Here is a 15,839-nt window from a genome sequence, read left to right on the forward strand (position 1 = left end):
TATGTGCATGTTTGTTGTGAGTACGATTGTGTGTGTTTTGTACATATGTATGTTTTGCTTGTGCATGTGTGGGTATTGGTGTGTATGTGTGTGGGTTTGTGTGTGCACATGTGTATATGTATGCATTTGCACGTGCACATGTGTATTTGTGTGTATCTGTATGTGTATTTGGGTGTGTATGTGTGTGTTTGTGTGTAGGTGTGTGTGTGTGTGTTTTAGTTACCAAACACCCGTTCCAGCTACATCGGTCCACCAAGCAACTGCGGGGTGAGTGAGTGAGTGGTTTGCAGAGTTTTCAAAGCTGAGAAATGGAATCTTTGTTTCAGTAGCAGAAAAAGGAAATCCTGCCATCAAATGCCGAGAGAGCAAGGACTCAGTATGGTGTAGTTTAACTAACCGTGGCAAGAATTTCACATTCTCCGGTAATGATCAAAAGCCAAACAAAACAAACAAACCAATGTCCAAAACGCAAATTCTTTCCCGTTGGCCTGCCATTTTCCCATTTCTTGCACTGTTGCTGCTCTCCTCTTGGTTTTTGCTCCGGCCTGGTATTTAGATTAGTCTTCCACGATGGTTTGCCGGTCCGAACAAGCTCTAACCGCTCCTCCACCGGGCGCGCCAGTCCGTGCGGGCGGATCCTCTCCCCGGTGTGGCCTGCGTGGAACCCACATTCATGAGCGCACACGGTGCTTCTCTTCGGAGAGGCGCCGTCGTCGCCCAGCGCCCGCCCGGCCACAACCTCTCCCTCCTCCCCACCAGCACTGTTCCCACAGCCGGAGCCTTCCCACTGCGGCGCCAACAGCCACTGTAGAGAGCAAACTGCAAAGCTGATGTTTCCTTTTAAATAAGCAATGGGTCACCGATCCAGCTCAGCCAAGAGAGAAAAGCAGATCCCCAATTTCACCCTGAATTCAAACCACTATAGCACAATCCTTTGCTGGAAAAGAAAGAACAAACACACCACCTAAGATTTTTACATTCAGGGGAGCCTGGGTGGCTCAGTCGTTAAGCAGCTGCCTTCGGCTCAGGTCATGATCCTGGGGTCCTGGGATGAGTCCCACATCGGGGTCTCTGCTCGGCGGGGAGCCTGCTTCTCCCTCTCCCACTCCCCCTGCTTGTGTTCCTGCTCTCGCTCTCGCTCTCTCTCTCTCTCTCTCTGTCAAATAAATAAATAAAATCTTTAAAAAAAAAAAAAAGATTCTTACGTTCAAACTTTGACAGTGGTTTTCTCTGTGTTTCATTGTGGGTGGAAAGCACAAATAGCAGTCTTTTTGACAGAGTGTTTGGCCTGGCCCAAATTAGGTAATTCATACAAAATCTTGTTTTGGTGCAATCCCCAGTCATCTTTCCAGACTCAAAAATATTTGGCTAACCTGGAGAAGCAATTTTATCCAAAATGGCCACATTTAAGAACTACTAATTATTAAAATGAACAGTCCAGAGATGATTTTGTTGTTTAAGTTATAGTCAAATGCTTCCATTTAGATGCAAGTAGGATAAGAAAAAAAAATACTTTAAAGATAGTTATCCCTTGTCTTTCATAGGTGTGATGTGCAAATGCCTATATACTTAATTTAGTCATTATACCCTTCCAAATTCCCACTAAATTATCTATTTCTTCAAGGCACTTGGATATGCAGGGTATTTTCCTAGTATCAGCACAGTGTGCGGGGCTTGATATTTGCATGTTTTCCCAGTTATTGTTGCTCAGCTCATGATTACAGGGGGGAATAATATATATATATACACACACACATATACATATATATATCTATATATACACATACATATCTATATATACACATACATATATATATGGCCCTGGCTCCACAATTTTATCTCCACACTATATATAAAATACAGCAATCAGTGTGGAATGTTGTTTTTGTACATGAATGAAAATATTTGAAAGAAAATCCTTAAATGTACTTATAAGTGGAGGGTCAGGAATAGCACGAGACACAGTAACTGTATTCCAACCCAATGATTCAGAACCTCTGGGCACCTTGTTTTCTTTCCTCCCATCACATAGTCACCAAGTGTAAGAACACATTTCTGTGGCTGGGACATTCTATCAGGTTAACATGGCCCAGTCTATGAATCACGGAGCCCCAGACTTCACATAACACAAGGGCTGATGTGCTCTTTTCCCACCTCTGTGTCCCTAGGGTCCATCACCGTGCCTGACGGAGCTCACGTGCTCCAGAAACACTATGTACAAATGGACCAAAAAACCCTGGCTTCGCAGGAGGTCCCTTCCCCCTTCCCTAGGTATTTTTCTAGAGAAGGAAGGAGGGGAAAACTAACTAAAACCTGCCATACAGGCTTTAAAGCTCCCAGTCATCACAACTTCTAACATCTTTTCATCTACCAGAGTGGAATTACAGGACCCTGTTTCACAACTCACATTTCATGAGATCAAGATACATTACAAAAAAACACAAAAAAAAACAAAAAGAAATATGGTCTTGGTCACCTTTCCATTTTGTCGTAAACACTACCATGTCCTGGTTTTGCCTTTGTTTCGATGGCGAGTCTTACTTTTTATCAAGTAGACCACAAGTGCTTCAGCAGCCAGACATTTCCTGTGTCTCCCCTGTGTCTCGCAGGAAATGCCACTTGTTCTGTCAAATGTCCACTATAATTCTATAAAGGGCTCCTGTCAGCCCAGGCTGTGACAGGAGAGCACCACAGACGGGGGCGGGGGGCCAGGTAGCTTAAATGACAGACCTCTGTCTCTCTCAGCTCTGGAGGCTGGAAGTCCAGGACCAAGGTGCCGCTGATTAGTTCCTGGGGAGGGAGGGCACTCTTGCTGGTGTGCAGACAGCATGCTCCTCTGTGTCCTCACATGGCAGAGACACAGAGAGGTCTGAGGTCCCCTCGTCCTCTCCAAGGGCACTAATCCCACCGCGGGGGCCCCACCTTCATGACCTCATCTGACCCTAATTACTTCTCACGGGCCCCGCCTCCAAATACCACTCAACTGGGCTGAGGCTTCAACATTCAGGTTTGGGGGACACAGACATTCACTCTGCAGCCCCTCATTGTTGAGGACCATAACACATATGTATTTGTTGGCTCTGAATTCATGTGAAGAGAGGAGTCATCAGCCCTCCACCTCTAACACAAAACAAGGAAGTAAATAAACAGCAAATTTACATTTCTGCAGAAGATCACAAATCTTTTAGACATAAACTTTCATTTAGTATATCCTCTGACATCTAATTGGGTCTCAGTATTTTTTCAATAAATAAATGAATGGGGCTGGACCTCAGTAATCTAAGAGAATGTTATCTATAAAGCCGAACTAACCCAAATAAATGATTTAACCTCGTGACTAGAGTGTAATGTTTTTTTTGTTTGTTTCTGTACTAAAAAGTGTCTGCCCCAAATGTTGTTTTAGTATAATTGATATTGAACAATTCCTGCTGACAAGAAGTGGTCAGTAACGTCATTTACTTCTTAAAGTCACTCCTTGTTCAGAATCGTAAGACTCTATCATCTGCATCTTTATCTTCCTCTTTCTTATATTCATAAATGATTTTGCCCCAAGTTTGGTGAAGTATTGAAAAAGTGAGTAGCTAAGAACACAACCATCTGCACTCAAAAAACGTCTCTCTCAGAAAGTAAAGATGTGTGCATAATAGTTGCGCATTATTAGCTCACTTATTTTCATCAATACGTTTTTAATAGACCCATCCCTTAAACTTTTATCATTTTCCCCCAAACTCCTAGTGATTCGGGATTACGCATTTTAATGAGTCCAAGAGAGAGCTTATGATAAAAATCAAATATTGAATTATGAGTTGTGGTGGAAAGAACATTAAGCTATAAATTTAATAAATTAAAAATAAATGTTTTGGCTTTGTTACTAGCTAAACTGTATGATCCTCAAAGACTTATTACACCTTCCTAGACTTTGTTTTTATTGAAAATGAGAGTTTGGAATAGGTGAATTCTGATTACTCTTTTAATTGTTAACATCCACTCAAATTTGCCATGAGTTGTGATAGATGGTAAAGCCAAAGGATTTTGGGGGAGGGGGTCTCAGGATGTTGCACAGACCAGCTAAGGCCAGTATTTCTAGTGGCAGAGACCCCGTACCTACTCATCATGTCCTCTTCTTCCTGCAAACACGGTTGGACCACACTTTTCAGGCTTCTTTGTGGTTGTGGGACAAATTTACAGTCTATTAACTATGATCAGAAGCGACACACACGTCTTTCATCATGCCCTTTATTTGGAAAATAAAACTTGTCCATGCACAATCCTCAGTGCTCAGGATTCCCCACAGCCCCCTTCACGTGCATGAGCACAGCTGCTGGATGAGCCTGAAGTGGGTGGAACCACAGAGGTAAGGACACTGGTCTCTGAGTCACCACCTGGAGGAGAGCCACGGCCAGCTAGGAAGACCCATTCCTGCGTGGTCTCTGAGAAACAAATAGATGATCACGTTAGAGCCACTCTACGTGTTTGTGAGGATGCTCGTTAAAAGCAACCAGCATTGCCCTAGCTGCTGCCTTCTGTTTCCAAAGCACTGTAGAGATCAGATTTGACGCATTTAGAAGTGACTCCAAACCCGTCAGTCAGGTAATGGGCATAGTAATCTGCGGAGGAGACACAGACAAGGAAGTCCCACTTGTTTGGGGTTAATGTTGGAGTTAATGGCTGGACCTGGAAGGTTTGACTTCTCTTACTACTTCCTCTATGTTTCTTTCCCTATTTTAACGCTGTGAAATGTGGGGCTGTCACCCAGACACATATAAATTAACCTCTGAATGTACATTTGTATGTTGATTTGTTCTACTAAATTCCCCTCAGTTCATTACTCAGAGAGCTGTCTCCTGACTCTGTCGTAGACACAGCCTCGGAGGTTTGATTTACATCCTCCTATTTCAATGCCTGTGCAGAGTCAGACAGAGAAGAGACAACCCAGACAGGAATGAAGGTGCTTTCTCTGCGAAGGCTGACTTGCACCATGCCCTGCCTGGGTGGCTCCTCCAGCCTCTGAACCTGCTCCTGGTCTCATGCTTACAGAATATGTGGGTGGGATTTCAAAGCGAAGAGGGCCTGGGAGACAGGGACACTAACATTGAGGCTCTAACAGCTAAGTGTGTTTTCAGATTATCCCCTACGTGGCGTTAGCACAAATCACAACAAGGAGAAAAGGCTATAAAAGTAAAAAGCTTTTCTCCTCTGCTTTAGTTCTTGGAATCTGGTCTGCATTACTATGTTTCAATTTCTCCGTATTTTTCTCAATAAATCATTGCTTTCTACTTCAGCCTGGTGAACTTTATATAATATCTCTATAGGAAATGAGATTTTACATGAGTCCTTGAATATTTGAAGACTGAATTTCTCTGAGTGTGTGCTGTGAAAATGAACATACGTGAGAGCAAAGAAATGTAGGTGAGTCAGAGCAGAGAATTTATGCCTTGATCCCAGGAGGTGACAGTTCTACAGTGCTGCATTCCTGGGTAAACAAAGAAACCGTCGAGATGTCCATGTTTCTGGCGTGGATTAAGTGTCTAAATATAGGACAGAAACACATGGTGTGGAGGAGAGGACAGCAACCTATTGGCTCCTTGGCTTGAGATCTGAGACTCGCTTTGCCACCAGCTGCCCGTGTGGCCTCACGCACGTCAATTCTCCACTCTGGGCCTCCTTTTTCTCATCCACAGACCAAGCACTTTGTAATGGATGCACTGTGACGCCTGTCCTAAGAACACCTGCAGTTACCGACCAATGAGTGTTGGCTGAGTAAGGACCTTACACTCTAGGAGCTAATGAAAAGGATCATGCTTCTAACTTCTAAGGATGATCTTTTTCATCTGAAATAAAATGTCCTTTAATGCCAATACCAAGCTATTTGAAACTTTATTTGGCTAAATTGAATTATCAAAGCCAAACTGACTGCATAATTCGATTTGGTCAAATACTCCCGTGGCTCAGATGCCCTACCAACCACGTCACACGTAGGCTGTGTGGACACATGTTGGGGTGACAGCACTGGTCTGAGAGTCAGAAGATATTGAATTTACTTAAGCACAGAAGGTTTTGAACTGCCAGAGCTTTATATTAAAATGAAATAATTTCCTCTTCAGATTTTATAAGTTAATTCTTGAATAGAATAAATTAATTACCAGGGGAGAATAAAATGCCTTAACTAGAACAAAAGGAATAATGAGAAGGAAAAGGGAAGTTACAAAAAAAGATGTTTTAAATACACAACTTTTCAAGAGGTGAGCTCTGCACACAAGAATACCCGATGAGTTTCCTATTGCTATTGAAACAAACGTAGTGGTTTTATTTTTTATTTTTTTTTTTTAAAGATTTTATTTATTTATTCATGAGAGATAGAGGCAGAGGCAGAGGGAGAAGCAGACTCCCTGCCGAGCAGGGAGCCCGATGCGGGACTCGATCCAGGGACTCCAGGATCATGACCTGAGCTGAAGGCAGACGCTTAACCGACTGAGCCACCCAGGCGTCCCAAACGTAGTGGTTTTAAACAACGAAATTTATCTTACAGTTCTAGAGGCGAGAAATCCAAAATGGGTCTCCCTGAGGTAAGTTCAAGGGCGGGCAGGACTGCATTCCCTCTGAAGGCTTCAGGAGAGAATCCATTTCCCGGCCTTTCCCAGCTTCCAGAGTCCTCCTCGCATTCCTTAGCTCATGGCTCCTTCCTCTATCTTCAAAGCCAACAGTGCAGCATTTTCAAATCTCTCCCTGTGTGACTTGGAAAGACCTTTGTGACTGATTACATGGACCCCCCCCCCCACCAGTATAACCCAGGACAACCTTCCCATCCCAAGGTCAGCTAACTAGCCACCTTAATTCCACCTACAGGCTTAGTTACCTTTCACTACATAACCCAACATATTCACAGATCTGGTTAGATTAAGATGTAGACATTGAAGGGTAGTAGAATATACCACCCAAGAATATGCCACTATGCCATACGGATTATTTTGAGCTGAAGATAACTGAGAGGAAGCAGATAGAAGAAAAGCTCTCTGCCTTCTATCATTTGCCTAAAAGTAGGACATAACTTTGTAAAGGTGTTCTCCCTCTCCCTTCTCTACCAGGAAGGACAAGACTTGATCACAGAGACAACTCTAGATCCTCATCAGCCCAGAGACAGCACCAGAGGAATCTATATAACAGACTTACTAAACTAGCCTTTATTTCTCATTAGTTCCTGATATATTTGCCTTTCTATAATGTGCTGCCCTAGAAAGTCAAATTCTTTTCCTTCATCTTGTCACTGCTTTACAAATTTATTGGGTTTTTTTTTTGTTGTTGTTGTTAAGATGCTCTATAAGCCCAAGATCTAACTCCTCTTTGGGGTTACTTATCACTGAGTTATCTCATGTATAAGCACAATGCACACATTAACAACCTTGTGTTAATCTGTCCTTTGTCAGTCTCCTTGGCAGAGCCTCAACCAAAGGACCCAAGATGGGTAGAGGAAAAAAAAAATTTCCCTCTTCTACAACATTTTTGGGGAAGTGCATTAGCTGCCTGTGACAGATATCTACCCTTTAATATTGGGTAGGTTGTTTCCAGTTCATGCAGTCATGGATTTATCCATTCAACAAGTGTTCTTTAAGCACACACTCTATGCCAGACAGTGTGCAGAACCTGGAATCAGAGTGCTGAACAAAGCAGATGGGGGCCCCACCTTCGTGTTGCACCAGCTGAGACCCAGAGCTAAGGAGAAAATCTAAGGTAAGCTACGGAAGCACCTCCAAAGTGATCTCGGTGTTTCCAGGGGTCATCTGGAGGGAACCTGTACATGTTTGGTGCAAATCCTGGTAGACACTGAGAGATGTGTCTGGTTTGGGCCAGTAGGATGGGATTGCAGTTCTCAACACGGAGACTCTGCCACCTGTCAGGGTCTGGGTATTCACAGGACCTACCCGCAGAGCTTCTCCCCCACACTGCCTGGTGAGTAGCTCTCTTAAAAATCAAGGAAGCATCCTGGAGACCAAATTAAGATGGAGGCATGTCATCCTCTGTATTATGATTCCCCTTTCAAAATGGGACATAAGTAATTGGGCTTCCAGGGTCTTACTAAGTGTCTTACACACAGGCAACTATGAAATGACCATGCTCTTATTTTATAGACCTGAGTTTCTGCCAAATGCATTTTCTCCATTGTGCCCAGAGTGGATCCTCTTAAGCTCTTAAACTGAGTTTGGCCTGTCCTCCTGCCTGGACACCATCACATCGCATGACTTCTGCGGGCCGGCTGTCCTATAAGCCGCTGCTTGATGTTAATCCCTAACGGGTGCTCCACGGGAGACAGGTGGGGGTGGGAGAAAATGGGAGAGTGAGGAGGGGAAGGTGAGGATTGCACAGGGAACCACTGGGCTGCCCTGTCAGCCTGCTTCACCCTCCTCATCCTTCACAAGACTTCTCAGCCCCTACTGCCTCTCCCCTTCCTTTCTAGTATCTTCTCCTACTTGGAGGGAGAAAGTGTCTGGAAGAGAAAGATGAAACTCCATCATAAAACATGATCCAACTGCACTCTGATGGGGGGCTGTCATGGCTGAGCTTCCCGAGTCAGCCCACAGTCACCCAGCGGAGTGTCGCCATGCCCTAGACGGCCCTGTGCAGCCAGGAGCCAACGCATCTGGGCTCATGTCCTGCTTTCCTGCCACAGCACTGTCACTGTCTAGTGCCACTAACAAGAACAGCAAACACTTCCACTAGTGTCCCTGGCTAAGATTTCTAGGTGGAGGTGGGCTGAGCCTGGGGAAGAGGTGACTTCCTAAATGAGACACAGCCGACTGAATTCCTAGTGTCTGGTGACTGAAGACCGGCATCCAAGTGTATTTGTTAAACATCCCATCCAACCATTGTGATGTTTCTGGCCTTACATCATACCCTCTGAGGAAAATATTTAATATATGGACAAATTTAGGAGCCGCTGTTGGAAACAAAAATAGCTCATCTGTTAGGTAATGCTTGTAGATATTAATAGTAAGCCCTGTGCTTTCAACGTCTACTTCTATAAACAGATCCCGTTTCCTCTGCTGCTAAACTGAAAGCTAATTCTTTATAACTCTCTGCCTACATCTCATTTCAACACGAGTTTTCATTTTAAAATCTTATTGACTTTATTATCTACATAGTGGACTCTTCATCACCAACTCTAGTCAAAGGGATTTCAAAGAAAATGAGGGGAAGACACTGACGATGTGTTCACACAGCTCTGGTTCTCTGGCTCCTTATTACAAGGACGGCAATCTCCAACACCTGCTACCAACTCCCCCTTTCTTCTTCTCCTTCTCCTTCCTCCTTCTTCCTCCTCCACTTCCTCTCTTCTAGGAACTCATTTTTGTTCCTGAATAATCACAGTTACACACAAGTTGCTCAGAGAACATTTACTCTTAAACCTGAGTCTTCACCAGCACGTGCGGGAGAAAATGCTTTGGGAACTGGATGGCAAAACATCCTCACTGCTGCATCATTCCCCCCATAAGTTTCACTGAAAGGGGATAGAAAATAACATAAACACCATGCCTGATAAAGTATGAGTGGCAGGGTGTGTGGACAACATGACTCCATACTGAATCCAGGCGAGTATATGTGTATTCATGTTCCAAACAGCTTCTGCCAAAGCATTCTGTTTAATGGGAGTAGAGCAGAGTGGGAACGAAGGAAATCTGGATTACCTTAAACATCAAGCTGTCTAGGCCAATGAGATACCCTTGAAGCTGGAAGGTAAATTTCAAGTGTTGAACCGGTCATTGATTTAGGACTAAACGTCTACTTCCTGTGATTAGAATGGACTTATAACTTAAAGTATAACCCCAGCTCACATCGATGAAACACGTAACACAGAAATATAGTCTGCCTGTGACCAAGTCAGCTTTGCAGGGAGGATTAAACATTTAATGGGCAGTAAAAATGACTGTGACTTTTCTTTCTTTGGCCGGAAATATAGTAGGGAATGAGCAGCTGTATGCTATGAAAAGTCAATCGACATGCGTCTGTTCCTGGTCTTATTTGCGTCTGGTGCTGTGCTGGGCGATGCAGGAGTGAGGGCAGCAGACAAGAGCTCTGGCCTCAATGGGTGGTTGCTCACAAGGCAAGGGGACATGGAAGCAATAACCAGCAGTGCTACAGAAGGGGAGGAAGGGAGTGGCATGGAACTAGGGGCAAGTGTGTGGAGTATGAGCTCCAACTGCTCTCCTTCAAAATCCGGCCCCAGCACCGATGGGACATAAAAGTCTCTGAACCCGAGCTTCCCCATGTGAAAAAGACCAAATGTGATAATACTCGTAAACTGCTCACACAGGGTGCCTGGCACATGGGAGCATTCGCACACATTAGCAATGATTATTTTTTAAGATTTTTCCTATGCAGTAAGTTTTATGTTTGAGTTTCTATGAATTGTACATTATCCAGGCAAACGGTAATTTTAAACTCTTGAGAACATGTATACTTTCTCTGTCTAAGGTAGGAATTTGTAGATAATAGAATAATCCCTTTGTTTACTCTCACATTCCTATTCCAACTACTGCAGGATCCAGGATGGAAGACCGCCCAAAATGATGTGGTTCGTACCTCCACCTTCCAGGCAGGAAATGCACCTCAAGGGTGGAGGAGGACACCTCCTCTCTTGGCTTGTACGTGACTCCCTGTCTCAGGGCCTGCTGCTGGGGTACCCACCCCGAGACACTGAACTTTGTTTTCTCTTCTTATATTGTTCTTTGTACTACCCATTGTTTAAAAAAGCATCAATTCAAGGAACTCCAGATGCTGTTGTATTTCAGTTAGTCGGCAGTTATCACTCCTATTCATTGGGAGCTTACTTAATGCCAGACACGGCTGTTAGCAGCCTTAAACTAGGTACTCTCATGACGAGGTCTATAGAGAAGTGAAATTAAGTACATGTGCTGTGGATGCTGACAGCTTCTGTTCTGCTCTCAACACGTTGATCTGGGGAAGGTCTCTCAACAACCAATGAGGAAGATACCATTATTAGCCCCATTTTGGATGAGTGAGCTGGTAAGTGAGCTGAAGCAAAGTCAGCATTGGGCTCCCTGTAGCTAATGGAAAAGACCTCAAACTTAGGTTTCCGATTTACACAGTCTGACTGCAGCACCAACTCTACTAGCGCGGATAATCAAAACTCAAGCCTGTTTTATTAATTTGACTTACGTTTCACACTAAAATAAATGGCCAAGTTGTTTTTGCGACTTTGCGTTTGTACCTGTCTGTCTATGTGTGTGCCGATGTGTGTGCACGTGAGTGTAGGTGTGTGTGTTGCCATAGTCACCAGATATTAGACAGCTAATAGGAGGGCCAAAGGAATTGGGTCGGGCTTATAATTCTGGTTCACAAATTTTACCAAGCAAGCAATGCAGTAAAAACAAGTTTCTAGTCTTTATTTTGATGTAACTCTTCAAGGATGTATTTGAAGACATGCAGTTTTCTTTTTCATTGCGTTAGCCTGTCAATTCCGGTAAATTTTGCTTCTGAGATAAGAGAGGAGGTTAAAATCCATGAAAAGGAAATTAGACAGGATAGAGACTCTAACTTAGAAACAGAGGCCCCCCCCCCCTGCTAATGCAAAGAAAATTAAATCATCACTGAAAATATATGCACAAAAGGACTGTGAGTAAATTGTACACATCTGTACTAAACCTGAAGAAAAAAGGTCAGTTTCTCATGATGTAGGTCAATAGTCATTTGTGAGAATTGTATTCTTTTATTTTCAGTATTGGCTAAATGTGATGATGCATTCTATTTCAGGCTATGTCTGAAGACAGGAACTGATTCAATTCTATTTGCCTCCAGGATTGTTTGATTCTCCTCCGTATTTTGTTCCTTTTGGCTCAAAATTATTTGAGGTAAACGCTCCCTTTCACCAGCAACTCCTTACTCTACCAACAATATTCCATAACTGACTCTAATCTCACTTCTCATTGATCTTATCTTGTTGGCTCAAAATTCTTATTTATGTGGCTGTATTTAACCTATAACTCTGCCTCTTTAGACGCTGGCATTATTTTTATAGCCTTTCTTATTTCTCAGAGTGCCCAGATCTGATATTCACCCTAGTTGCTGGGATAATACCTATCTTGGTGAATCTCTTTCATGGGTCTCCATGATCAGGAGTCAGGAAGAAAGGATTCTGACATATTTTAATGATAAGTGGTCACAGGAGTTAACAAAAGTTGAGAAAAAGTTGAATAAATTTTTAGGCTTATCAAATTATTTACACAGGACCAAATAATTCACTTTATTTCATTTTTATTTATTTATTTATTTATTTATTTATTTATTTTTTGTGGTGAGAGATGAAATGTAATTTAGAACCTAGATTCTTTGTAGGTGGTTAGCAAGCAGACATCCAGACCAAGCAGGGAAGTAGGATTCTGAAGAAGCAGGAGGACACACTAAATACAACAAGAGGCTGTGGAAGGGTGAAGATGAAAGAGAGTTGCCCCAGCGCAGCACCTGCCCTGAGGCTCTTTCTGGGCCTTCCTTTACTGCATACCAAGATGGCCCTAGGGCTTTACAGATTTATTAAACTGCGTCCTTGATCCTAGAAGAGCAAGCTATGAAACAAGAAAGGGATAAGCCAGAAATCTAAGCAGCAGCAAAGCAGAGCTGTCCTTGGATGTTTGCCAGGCAGGTAGGCCGCCCACACAGCTGGGCGGGGGCTCCGCGGGCCCCTGCGGTTTGAACACCTGTGGTTTTTTCTCACTCCTGCGTGATTCATCTTTCTATCACCAAATTCTGACTCTAGGCTGAGTCTGGTGTGTGAGCCAGGCTTTCACCGGCTCTGAGACACATTTCCCAGGCTGGTTTTGACACTTAGAAAGATCTGAAAGAGAAATTATAAGGACCGGTTTGGCCGAAGGCAAGAAATCATGTCTCCGTGGGATGAAAGGAAATATTTACTTAGAAAGCTATATATTTCTTAATGAGTAAGACTTCATCACTTACCAAAATAAAAGTGTTTTAGGATTAAAAAAACAAGTTATTTCATGTATTCTCAGGCATGGGAACCAACATACTGTCTTATATACGGCTGTGTTTTATAAAGTCATGAAAATGCAGCTTTCTTAAAGATGGGAAATGGGCAATTTTCTAAGTTCAGTCTTTGTAGTATCTGTTGGCTGTGCACCCTGATTCTCACATGCTACCTCTATAATAATTAACATATTTGACAACACAATGACACCCTTCCAGCTTATACTAATAAAGATTCTAGACATCCTAGTATTGCATGACTAACTGAAGCCTCTGTTGTGGTAGAGTAGACAAGTATGTCAGCGGTCTCTTGCTTCAGAAGAGCATAGATAATTCCATACCTGAGGCACCCCAAACATTCCCTTATTGTCAGGGCAATCAACACACAGATTCTGTTAACCAACGTGTTAATATAAATGAAATAGGGATGGATTAACATAAAACCTTTTAGAATTTCATTAGTCATTAGGGGCCTGGTAGAGATGAGCAAATCATTAACACGTTAGATATTCTAGTGGTTTTAATAACCTTAACTTCCAATCAGGTCAAGATGCATATATAAATCTGTGTCTAGCACTGTGACTATAATGATAAAAGGAAAACCCTCTTGCAAGAAACATTATGAAATTATGAGCAAAAGCATCAGAACACATTTAATTTATTTAAAATAAAATGAAATGTATGCATAGAAGACAACACTGAGGGCTTTCTCAGCCTGAGTTCTGAGGAAGAGAAAAAAAAAGAGTTGGTAGAACTTGAAACCATAAGCATGCACCTGGGATATGTTTTGAGAACGTGTATTTACACTACTCACAAGGTCCAGAAACCATCAAACTAAGACATGAACTCAAGAATTATTCCCAGGCCAGTTGCTTGCCTGGGGCTCTTGGCAAAAGTAAATAAAAATCCACAATGGGAGATGTTCACAATCTAGGCCACAAGGGTTCCCCATTACGAAAAAGAGCCTTCCATCAATGAGTTACACAACAGGATATGAGTGAAAGTGTGCAAAACTAAAGTCAAGATTTAATGATCTGAAATAATAAAATAGAAATCTGAAGACTATTATAAAAAGAATATAATTAAAATGCTCAAGGCATAAATATAATCAAAATCCTAAAAAAAGAATAAGGCACAATGAAAAAAGAGTACATGAAACCCACTAGCATTAAATTAAAAAATACAGCCTTTGAAACTTAATGGATGGATCTAAAAGCAGGTGTAATACAATCAAGGAGAAACTCGGAAGAAGACAAGGAAACAATGCAGAAAGACACCAAGAAATATTAGCGGGAGGACAAGAAAAGGACATGAACCTGCGGGTGGGGTGGAATGAAACAGTTCAGCATTTGTGTCCGTGGAGTTCGGCAAAACCAGGAGAGAAAAAACTGTGGTCAGGCCAAAGGTCAGAGCCACAGAGTTTCTACATAGAAAGTAAATGACAAAGGAAGAAGATCTTACCCAGGGAGAACAATTTTTAGTCTAAACATAGATTTCTTAATAGAAGAAATCCAAAATAATAATGATAACAAAAATAATAATTTAGAGATTACAAAATTCTTCTAAATAATCCATTGACCAAAAAACGTCATCATAGTAAAAATAAAATAGCATTGCAAAACAATATAAGCACTATTTAAAAAAAGAAATTCATATGATATAGCTAAATTTGCATTTGGAGAAAAATAGGTTACCATTAAATGCATATATTAGGAAACAAGAATAACAAAATTACTAAGCAAAATTTTCAACAACAAAAATTTAAGTTACCACACATAAACCTCAAAATCCAGAATGTTTCACAGAATAAGTTTGAGAGCACAATTAATGAAGTAGAAAACTGTGTATCGATAGAAAGGGTCAAAAAATTTACTCTCACTCTGAGGGTCAGAGAATTTACTTTTTACAAACTGTTAAAAAAAGATAAACTCTTAAAAAGTTTAAAGAATAAAAATAAGGAAAAGGTGTATGTACATAACAAGAGAAATGAAATTATGACAAGTAACTCATATACTTAAAAATGAAAAATGTATTTTATATAAATAAGTTATACTGACAAATTAAAAATGTTACATAAAATGAACTTCAAAAATACATAAATCACAAAAAGTATAAGAGAAAAACTAAAAGATTGAAAGGCGCTTTTGAATCCGTGTAATTAGATTAGTAGGTAAAAATGTATCCCTCAGTAAAACGCTAGGACCAGATGAGCTTAAGTAATATTTTCCAAACCTTCAAGGAATGTAGTCCCATTTTTATACAAACTCAACAAGTGAGAGAGAAAAAAAGATAGACAGTCTCCCCAACTCATTAAACAATGCTAAAATGACCTTGATTTCAAACCAAGATAGTATAGTGTAAGGAAAGTTCTAGAATAATCTCACTTTCAAATGTGGATGTAAAAATTCTTATATATGATATTAGCATACCGATTCAACCAATTTTTTAAAGATTTTACTTATTTATTTGACAGAGTGAGAGAGCACAAGCAAGGGGAACAGAGAAGGAGAGGGAGAAGCAGGCTTCCCATTGAGCAAGGATCCCCAAGTGGGGCTCCCTGAGATCATGACCTGAGCCAAATGCAGACGCTTAATAGGCTGAGCCACTCAGGCACCACATCAACCAATGTTTTAAAAAAGGATAACACAACATGGTTGATTTAGATACTATCAAATTAAATATGAGTTAATAGTAGAAATTCTATCAATTTAATTCTCCACTCTCATAGAATGACCTTAATAAATGGGACAGCACGTCAGAGCCACAGAGATAGCCCACATTTATCAAACAACATTTATTTGTTTATAGCTGAGTGGCCTCAGTGGCCAGAAATCATATAGACAACT

Source organism: Leptonychotes weddellii, chromosome 5 (assembly GCF_054177405.1).
Source record: "Leptonychotes weddellii isolate Sample4059 chromosome 5, ASM5417740v2, whole genome shotgun sequence".
Classification (NCBI taxonomy): domain Eukaryota; kingdom Metazoa; phylum Chordata; class Mammalia; order Carnivora; family Phocidae; genus Leptonychotes; species Leptonychotes weddellii.